The 10,964-nt window shown below is 37.5% G+C and overlaps 1 pseudogene; it reads left to right on the top strand.

Annotated features, from left to right (window-relative positions):
• The first annotated feature begins 4,847 nt into the window (after positions 1-4,847).
• Positions 4,848-7,391, top strand: LOC120192647 (annotated as a pseudogene).
• The last annotated feature ends 3,573 nt before the right edge of the window (positions 7,392-10,964 follow it).

Raw genomic sequence — 10,964 nt, 5'->3', positions numbered from 1 at the left:
TTTATCATAAAAACTGATCATGAACCTCTAAAATACTTATTAGAGGAGAAACTAACTACTGTTATTCAGAAAAGGGGACTGACAAAATTATTGGGATTGGATTATACTATCCAATACAGGAAAGGTAAATAAAATGTTATGGCATATGCTTTATCCAGACAATGGGAAGATCAGGGTCAGTGTCTTGTCATGGGAACTACCCTAATCATTCCTACTTGGTTCAGGATATGGAGGAGAGTTATAAAGATGATTTATTGGCTACTGAGTGGATTTCCATTTTAACAGTGAATCCTACTGTTGATCCTAAGTGGAAATTTTCCAAAGGAATTCTCAGATTTCAAGAAAGGGTTTATATTCGCACTAAGGGCTCTCTTAGATTACAGATTCTTCAAACCCTACATGACTCACCTCATGGAGGTCATTAAAGAGTTCAGGCCACTTATCAAAGAATTAGAAGTTATTTTTATTGGCCTAAACTTAAGGCTATGGTGGCTACTTATGTAAGGGCATGTACAGTATGTCAGCAAACTAAAGTGGAGCATGTTGCTAAACCTGGTATACTTCAGCCATTACCTATATCTCAACAGGCCTGGGAGGTAATCACTATGGATTTTATAGAGGGCTTACCTACTTCTTTGAAGAAGAATTGTATCTTGGTGATGGTTGACAAGTTCACCAAGTACATTCATTTTTGGGCACTATCACATCCTTATACTGCTACTGAAGTAGCTAAATTGTATTTGGAAAATATTTATAAGCTTCATGGCCAGCCTAAAGTGGCTATTTCAGACAGGGATAAAACCTTCATCAGTCTCTTTTGGAGAGAACTAATGAAGCAGCTAGGTACTAAGACTCTATTCAGTACTTCTTATCACCCAGAGACTGATGGACAAACTGAAAGGGTGAATCAGTGTCTTGAGCAATATCTAAGGGGCTTGTGTTTCTTCCAACCAAAGCAGTAGGCTAAATGGTTATCCCATGCAGAGTGGTGGTATAATACCACCTATCATACAACCCTAAAACTAACACCATTTCAAGTCCTATATGGCTACCCACCCCCTACAATGGCGTGGCAAACAAATTCACCAGTGCAACCTGTCAGTGACCTAATGCAAACTAGAGAGGATATTCGAACCAATAGAATGAAACAGAAAGCTGATAAGAAAAGATCTGAGAGAACTTTTTCAGTGGGAGAAGCAGTGTACCTGAAATTATATCCCTATCACCAAACATCTTTAGCTCTACGAAAAAACCTAAAGTTAGCAGCTCAATATTATGGGCCTTACAAAATTACAGAAAAGATTGGTGAGGTTGCTTACCGTTTGGATTTACTTGAGATATCCAAGTTACATCCGATTTTTCACGTGAGTCTTTTGAAGAAGAACATTGGAGAATCAACAATTTTTTCTACGGAACCTCCTGAAATGAATGAGAAAGGTCAAATTAAAATTGAGCCTTCTCAAATTATGGGAAGAAGAATCATAAACAGAAACCATAAACCTGTTACTCAATTACTGGTGCGTTGGAAGAATCTGGACGAATCGTGTGATACTTGGGAGGATTATACTGTTCTTCGGGGACAGTTTCCCAACTTTGATCCTTGGGGACAATGATCTTCTCCAACGGTGGGTATATTCATGGTCGAGGGAGAAGGACGAGAGGAATGAAGAGAAGACGATCGGGAAAGTGATGAAGGAATTGGGGGAAATGCAGAATAAGGGTTAGGGATTATTGAAGGATTGGGGATTATTACCTGAGGAATTAAAATACACGCGAGGAGCATGGGTTCATTAACCCATAAGACAATTAAAGACCCAGCAGCAGAGAAGCCCAATGAAGAAGCCTAATGTCAATATGCAGTAACAGAAAATAGTTAGAATTTATGTCAGCTGGCTTATTAGATTCTATAGTACAATTGTATACAAATAAATGTACCTGAAAGGGATGACTATGCATGATTTTACTGAATGAATTGTTGAAAGTCAAACACACGGGCTGCTAAAATTAGTAGGCTATTTGAAAATTAAAATGGGGGCTGAATTTTGTTGATATTTTAGATATGGGAAAATTATTTTTTAGTCATTGGACTTTAAGGTATTTACAAGATTAGTCCTTAAGCTTCAACTATAAATACCCTAACCCATTTAGCTTTAAAACCATCCCAAATCATTTCTTTCTCCAAATACTATAGAATTTTCTTGTGAGTAGTGAGTGTTTTGTAAACACTTGTAAATTTTCTCTTAGTAAAAGATCTGCAGCAGTCTGGAGACGTAAGCAAATTGGTTGAACTCTGTTATCAATTTCGGGTATTATTTTTTTGCATTCTCACTAATCTGGTTATAGAGAAATTACTCGTTCTCGTTTTATTTCCCAACAACTGGTATCATGAGCTTTTGGTTGTGAATTCTGTCAATTTTTCTGCGATGATACTATTCATATGAATAGTGAAATTTGTTCGGTGATACGAGTTTATCGAATGAGGTGTTCTAATACACGGTGGTTCACAAAAATTGTCAGAAACGATCCAAATGAAGCCAGATTCGAGTGGGAGCGATGGCTGCAGACGAAGGGAATGTGAAAATTGAGAAGTTGAATGGTGTTCTCAAGACCTTCTTGAATGACTTAGACCAGGGGCAATGCTCGGGAGAGAGCAAGGTGATGCCCAGAGACTTTCGGGTGCCGTAACTATAGCCGGAACGCTGACTAAGCTTGCAGATGTCAAGCCAAGTAGTGATGTGTCGTCCAGGCCCATGCCCATAGATAGTGGCAATAATGAGGGAGACCGGGAAAATATGCAGCGGGGAGATGGTAGAGGAAGCTCTTCGAATGGCCAATGTGAGCCATCGACTGTTCGTAGCCAAGGAAAGCCATCGGGAAAGAATGGAAATGCTAAGTCCAGTATAAAGAAGAAGGAGAGCAAAGAAAAATTAAAGTGTTACTTCTGTGATGGTCCTCATTTTATTAGAGGATGTCCTGAGAAGCGTCGCCTTACAACCATCATGAAGAGGATGGGAGAAGGAGAAGTAGCGAGAATTGGCGCGGTTGCAAGTGTTAAAGCTGCCAAGCCAGGGAAAAGACTTGGTCCGATTGAGGGATCAATGCGGCCAAGCAAGGAACAAGACATGGTACGACTACAAGTTCTCAAGTAGTCAATCCAAGATTAAGACATGGCGAGACTGCGGGTATCAAAGCAGTCGAGCATAAGAAGGGACCCGATGCGATAACGAGAGACAAAACCGTCAAGCCAAGGGTGCAAAGTGAACATGTTCGTTCACAGTATGCCAGGATTGAGGCATGGTCCAAGTTGAGGTGTCTCAGGCATAAAGGGACACTTAAAGAGTATGTGAGCCGATTCGGAAGACTCATGCTCAAAGTCCCAAGTTTGACTGAAGATGATAGGTTCTTCACCTTCATGTTCGGATTGAAGCCATAGGCAAAGAAAGTGTTGGAGCGAAGGGAAGTCAAGGAGTTGTCCAAAGCCTTGACAACCGCTGAGTCCATCAAAGAATTTGGAGTCAAGAAGAATAAGACTTCAAAAGTAAAGCCGAAAGCCGAAGGTAGCGGCAAGAGATTCTGTGATGAATATTGTTCCTCGAGTGGCAGAGAAAGTCCACTCAATGATGAACCAGGTGGTGGATCTAGAGAACATGTGTGCAGTCTTGGCACAAGTTCAAGTGTCAAAGATGCTAAGCTGAGGGTAAGAGTCGAGCAAACGAGGGGGCGCAGACTTAAGATGCCAAAAGTGTTGCAAAATTACCCGAGGGGAGCTGAGTCATCCAAGGTGATGGATGAGCCCAGGATCGAGTTGTCCAAAGAAGAGAACGCACCCAGGATCGAAGAGGCGTTGAGATTTGGCTCAATAAGGTTCATTTCTACCAAGGCAAGTAGAAGCCAAGTGCAGGAGGAGTTAGCCATGTCCAAGGAGTTTGCCGAGCATGTTCGTGTAGAGAACATGACTTCAGAGACCATCATAAGAGAAAGGTCGAAGCAAGGGCTTGACGAGGATGTTCTAGTGATGAACAATCCTTCAAAGACTAGTGGACAAGAGTCGAAGGGAGCCAATACGCTGAGGGACAAGATAACCACAGAGACCATTTTTGCTGATTTGGGTTGTATTGTTTGTTAGATTTCGTGGTTTTTTGGTTAAATTTCCATATCTCAATGCAATCCTAAGAAATTGGGTTTTTTTTTTATCTTTGTTTATTGGATCAAGTTAGAAATTTTAGGGTTTAGGACTTGAAATTCCTGGTTGGTGGGTCAAAAAAATCAAGGAAAATGAAAGGTAAAACTGGGAATTTCTTTGTGTTGAATACTGGAGCTAGAATTCCTGCCATTGGGCTTGGAACATGGCAGAGTGGAGGAGACCTCTGTGTCGACGCCGTGAAAATGGCAATGTTGGTCGGTTACCGCCACATCGATTGTGCACATCTTTATGGCAATGATATTGAAGTTGGGGAAGCATTGGCTGAAGCCTTCAGTGGTTCTTTGAAAAGAGAGGATGTTTTCTTAACCTCTAAGCTTTATTGTACTATGAATTCGTTGAATAAGATCGAAAACTATGTTAAGGTGTCTCTCAAGAACCTTGGAATCTCCTACTTTGATCTCTATTTGAAGTAAAGTTTTGGATTTTTGGATAAATAATGTTATCGTGGTAGTGTTGCTGAGCCATTTTTGCTGATTTGAGTTGTCTTGTTTGTTAGATTTCGTGGGTTTTTGGTTAAATTTCCATATCTCAATGCAATCCTAAGAAATTGGGTTTTTTTTATCTTTGTTTATTGGATCAAGTTGGAAATTTTAGGGTTTAGGACTTGAAATTCCTGGTTGGTGGGTCAAGAAAATCAAGGAAAATGAAAGGTAAAACTAGGAATTTCTTTGTGTTGAATACTGGAGCTAGAATTCCTGCCATTGGGCTTGGAACATGGCAGAGTGGAGGAGACCTCTGCGTCGACGCCGTGAAAATGGCAATGTCGGTCGGTTACCGCCACATCGATTGTGCACATCTTTATGGCAATGAGATTGAAGTTGGGGAAGCATTGGCTGAAGCCTTCAGTGGTTCTTTGAAAAGAGAGGATGTTTTCTTAACCTCTAAGCTTTACTATACTATGAATTCGTTGAATAAGATCGAAAACTATGTTAAGGTGTCTCTCAAGAACCTTGGAATCTTCTACTTGGATCTCTATTTGATGCATTGGCCTGAGAGCTCGGTTTTCGGAGATGCAACTGATCCTCCTTCAAAGTCGGGGAGTGAGCATAGGCAGTTTTTGAATCGGCTGAAGAAGGTATGGAAAGCCATGGAAGCCTTAGTTGAATCGGGTTTGGTTAGAGCTATCGGTGTAAGCAATTTCAGTGTGCATCAGATCAAAGAACTGCTTAAATTCGCGAAAAATTGTACCTGCAGTTAACCAAGTTTGATAGAGATCACACCCTTTTCTTTCTTAAATTTCAATGATTACAATTTCAATTCATAACTAAGTAGTTGAAGATCTTGCCACGAGTTTCTTCTATTTAATTATCTTGCAGCGGTATAGTCTAGCGAACATTAAAGATAATACGCACCTTGGTTATTTAAATGGTAAAAGAAAAATGGCTCTCAGAATGCTGCTTATTGTAGTTGGAATTTTGATGATTGTAGTTACTTGATAATCACCGTAATCGAAAGCGGAAACAAATTATATCTGTCATGGATTATCTATAATCATACGAAAGCACATGATTTTGCTTGTACTTTGAGGTAAGCATTTTACTTGTAACTTGGTCTTTTTGTACACATCGTCTATTTTTTCTACACTTATCACCTTCTGTTTAAATATCAAGCTATTTGAGGCTACAACATCCTAGATTTATCGCATTTTTTAGGAAATATGCCTTTACAATTCATTTGATTGACTACATTATCGGCTGCTGAATTATCTTGTCACCTCGTGTACCGGTAAAGAAAATATCAATGATTCAATCCTTTTAGTTAACTTGTGAGGAAAATTTTATTGCATCAGATGAAATGAACATCTCTGTCTTTCCATCGATTCTTTTCTGCATGTCGTATATTACTAGTTTCCTGTTTCTAGTAGTTTCATCTTTTCCATTTTCTTTGCAAACTTTCATTCTTTCTATTGTTTTGCTGTTATTGAAGTAGTGTGTTCAAATATTAGGCTCGAGTTTTTCTCGCGATAGAGTTCTTATTTGTTCACCTTGTAATACTTTTTCAGTAATTCATTAACAAGTTGAATGATTGAATTGTAATTTCTAATAGGTGGAGTTGCATCCTTTTTGGGGACAAGATGAACTGGTGAAGTTTTGCCAATCAAAAGGTATCCATGTTTCTGCTCACACACCTTTGGGAGTACCTACATCAAGTCCCAGAGTGTCTGATAGTGGATCGGGCGGAGAAGATGAAACCGGAACTCCTCGTATTTCATTTAGGAGGTTTCGGTCGGTACATGGACCGATGCTGAAATTGTCGGTTGTTGGGGAGATTGCGGATAGGCACAAAAAGACACCCGAGCAGGTATTTCTTTCTATACTAATATCTAGTCCGTTTTTACTATGTATCGAGCTAGATTTTTCTTTCTATGTTTTAATTAATGACTTAGAATATGCCTGCTGCTTAAAAGTTTATCTTCTAATTGCCCTAGTAATGAACCTTGGAATTAAAGCTTGAGCTTGCCTCGTGAACTTGATAAACTTTTCCAAACTGTGTTCGAGCAGCCTGTGTTAAGCTCAAAATGAACTCGTATGAACTGAAACTCGGTGAGCCATGGAACAACCCTTGTTTCGAGACATTTTACGCATTCCCACTAAAAACATAGGTGGCAAATGTAGTGAATTTCACCATTTTCCTTTGACTCCGAGGAACATGTAGCTGTAAGTTGATAGTTCTTTAAGTTTTTTTATTTAGCATCATGACATGATGGTAGGAAGTGAATAGTGCTTTTGTTCGGGACCTCTCAGTCTCGAATCTTTCATTTACGTAGAGCTTCATGTGTATGATAAAGTGAGAACTGGTTAATCCTAGATTTCGCTAAAGTGAGAACTGGTTCATCCGATGCCTTCCTGTCCTAACCTGCTACATTTAACTAGTCCAGCAGTTGTCATGATTCTAAATCATGCCATTTGGTTCTGTTCATTTGTAGGTAATTTTTACGATGGGGATTTCAAAGAGGAACCAGTGTTCTACCTTGCAGCCTAAAGCCCGACAGGATAAAGCAAACATTGACATATTCAATTGGTCTCTATCGGACACCGAGTGGAAGCGAATGAATCAGATCAAACCACAGGTATGTTTATTTGGAGATGGACCTCTAGACAGTCTCTCAGACAGAGGTGTCATGTTTGGTAGCGGTCCCCTTCAAGCTGTACGCGAGATGGAAGATGAAGCAGAATGCAACGCCTAAATACACACAAGCATATCGGTTTTAAGCCGATCCAGTCGTCGTCGTGCGGTTTATTATATTGTTAATGCTCTGCCCCATTGTTTGCAATGCTTTTGAGTTCATGGAAGATGAATGGGAAGTCAAATGGAAGACGTTATCATGTGATGTAAGTGGGAGGGTTTTGGTTTATAAACAAAAACAAAATGGTGTGTCCACATGTTTCTGCAAGCTTAGCAAATTGTCCTGTTTGTTAGTTACGTTACGTGGTCGATGTTGTAATTACATCACCTGTTCCACCTAATTCTGGTTTTGGTATGAATTCTAAGTGGTTTTATTTGGACCAAAAACACAAATATTCTTAATTATAAAGTGGACCCTCAAATATTCTTAACTGATTTCCCTTGAAGCATATTTATTCCCATCATCTCTAAAAATGGATATGAAATCCTCCAAATACGTATCTCAAACACATTTTCTTATTCCACATTTATATTTAGGGTAAACAATGTATTTAACTAAACTATTAGTTTTGGTCCATTGTAGTATCTAAACTTTTAATCCTTTCAAAATCATACCTAACATTTTGTTTTTATTTCATTTTAGTACTCCTTTGTTAAAAATTTAACGCGTTTAGTACTTAAACTATATGTTTTGGTCCGTTTTAGTACCTTTAACTTTCACCTTTTTTCAAAACTTAACATTAAATTTTAAACATGGGTACTAAAATGAAACAAAAACCAAACTTTAAGTATGATTTGAAAAACTTGAAAGCTTAGGTACTAAAACGGATCAAAATTGATAGTTAGGTACTAAACCCGTAATTACCCTTAGTGAGTCCTAGCGAGTCGAAGCAAGCTATTTGATACCTGACTCGAAAAGCTTGCGAGCAACTAGAAAAAAATAATATATTAATTTTTTAATTTTATATTAAATTTTAACAATATTAACATTCAAACTCAAGTTGAGTTTTGATCGAACTAAGCCTGAGAATGTTTCAAATTCAAGTTTTTTCGAGATCAAGTTGAGCTTCAATTTTTGATTTCAAGTAGGGGTGTTCAATCGGTCAGTTCGATTAACGGACTGAACATAACTACTAAAAAATTGTTAACCAATTTTTTTTCCTCTCAACTGTTAACCGAATAAAAAAAATCAAAAACTTTTAATCGAACAGAATAAAATTCGGTTAATCGGCAGGTTAACTGATTTAATCAGAATTTTGAAAATACTATATATTAAATATTAAATATTTTTGGTTAAATTGGTTAATTCTGCAGGTTAATTCGGTTGAAATGAAGTTTAAACACTCTTAAGGCTAAGTAATATATATATAATATTAAATATTTAAAATTTTGATTAATTTGTTTAATTAACCGATTTCGAACTAAATTATGTGATAACCAAAGTTTAAAAAGATTCTTAAATGTGAAACAACCAAACCAAAAATCAACCAACAGATTAACCAAAATTTTTTTGATTCAGTCGATTAATTCGATTAAAACTGAACTTTGAACACCCCTAATTTTGAGTTGAGCTCAAAAATTTTAAGTTCATGAGCTTTTGAGCCAAGTTGAATTTCATTTTTTTATTCCGAGTTCGATTAAGTTTAACAATTTTAAACTTTTCAAATTGAGTCAAATTGAACAAAAAAATACTTAAACTTAACTAAATTCACGTATTATCCATCCACACTACAACGTCGTAAACATGAATATTTTTATTAAGTTTCGTTTAAATTTAAATTATTTAGAATTATTGAAAAAATTAGTTTTGAAAATAAAATAAATTATGATTTTTAAAGATTATACTATGAAATTTAAAACATATTATGTCACACCCCAATTTAGGGGTCAAATTATAAATTTTCAAAACTTATAGTCAGTTTTAGAAAGTGAGGGAAATTCAGAGACCCATTCCTGAATTTATCCATTTTTATTATATGTTGAAAAATAAATTCCCCTCCTCCTTGCAATCAGTTTTCCCATATTGCTTTTCTCCAAATTTCTTCCCCGTTAACCCTCCTTTGTAGCTTCGATTCTCCACCGTCCGGCCACCGTTCGTCGATCCGAAACAACCAATAGACTCACCATTGAACAGAGAACAAAACCCGAACTCTATTCCGTCATGAATCGATGTCGTTCGCCGTAAACCTCAACTAGAAATTTCATCAGTTTTAACTTGATCGTCGTTGGTTTTCCGTCAATTCCAGTCGATCCGGCCACCCGTTCATCACACCTCCTACACCATCGAACTCACCATCACCGTGCACTCAAAACCCTACCGAAATCATCTTGTCGTTGTTGCTCCGTCGCGTGCACTCAAAACCTACCGAAATCATCTGTCGTTGTTGCTCTGTCGTCGTTACACTCCAGCCATCGTCGGATAAGTTGGTACATTTTAAAATTCTACAATCCGTTATGTTTTGGTGAAAAATAACACTTGCACGAGACTCCAGAGGTCTCGATTTACAAATCTGGAAAATTTCACGCCGAACTGACGACCGGATCTGTCGAATTCGCCGTCCCCTGAGTGTGGGCGTCGTCTGTCATCCAGGGGAGCCGTTTGAGCCAGGTCGAGCCGAGCCGCCTGGACCGAGCCGTTGTCTGTTGACCATCGTTGATCGTTGACTTTGACCGTTGACTTCGACCAAAAAGTCAAAATTTTTGAAAAATCATATTTTATGTTTTTCGTCGTCCTGAATCCGATTCAGAAGTCTGTTTCGCCAAATTAGAACCCGGTAAGCTATTTTTCACTGATTAACCACCTGATTTGATTCGTTTTTCGCAATTAACCTCCATTTTTTATGAAATTTCTATTGATATGTATCTGAGGAATTATTGGAAGTTGATTTCAAGATCGTGGGCATTCAAATGGAGTTTAAATGGTCGATCAGTATGGCATGGAAATTGAGGTAATATATTACTACCTTTTCATGCTTTATGGAACATGTTGATATTGGTAAATGCATGAATGAAAATATTTGGTTTTATCTGGATAGTTAATTAATTCCTACAATCGATACGAATGAGGTAAAAAGTAGGTAACTAAATATGGATCAGATGACTATATAAAGATTGGAGGACAGTTGGAATTAAATTACAAGTTTTGTGAAGTGACAAAGGAATCATTTCTAGTTCATAGATTATCCGGGAAAGCAATTAACCTTGGAATCTCTGTATTATAATTATCCTTGTTAAGAGTTTTAATACCGAAATCACATGGTTAGAAATTACAAAAAAATGCCTTTGAGAGGATAAAAATAATCTGAGTTGACTTGAATGAGAAAGTACCCTGAGAATTCGTACCTAACCCGATAAATTACATATTTAATTGTTAAGATCCTACTTTTGTTCAGAAAAAACTCTGATAATCCATAAATCTCCGAGTTTGAGTAAATACGTGAAGAATAATTTATCAAGGATGCTCATTTATAAGAATTGTTTGAAAATACTGAAATAGATGATAGGTTTGAATTAAATAATAAGACCAGACGGAAGGAAATGATTGAATACCCTGGATTGTAAAATGACCAAAATACCCTTATGACTAGACTCAGTAATATATTGGATTAATTAAGGAATCCAAATAAACATGGGT

This window comes from Hibiscus syriacus, unplaced genomic scaffold (genome assembly GCF_006381635.1).
Source record: "Hibiscus syriacus cultivar Baekdansim isolate YM2019G1 unplaced genomic scaffold, ASM638163v2 tig00004236_pilon, whole genome shotgun sequence".
Lineage (NCBI taxonomy): Eukaryota > Viridiplantae > Streptophyta > Magnoliopsida > Malvales > Malvaceae > Hibiscus > Hibiscus syriacus.
The sequence above is the reverse complement of the archived record's forward strand: the minus strand, read 5'-3'. Positions and strand labels throughout refer to the sequence as shown.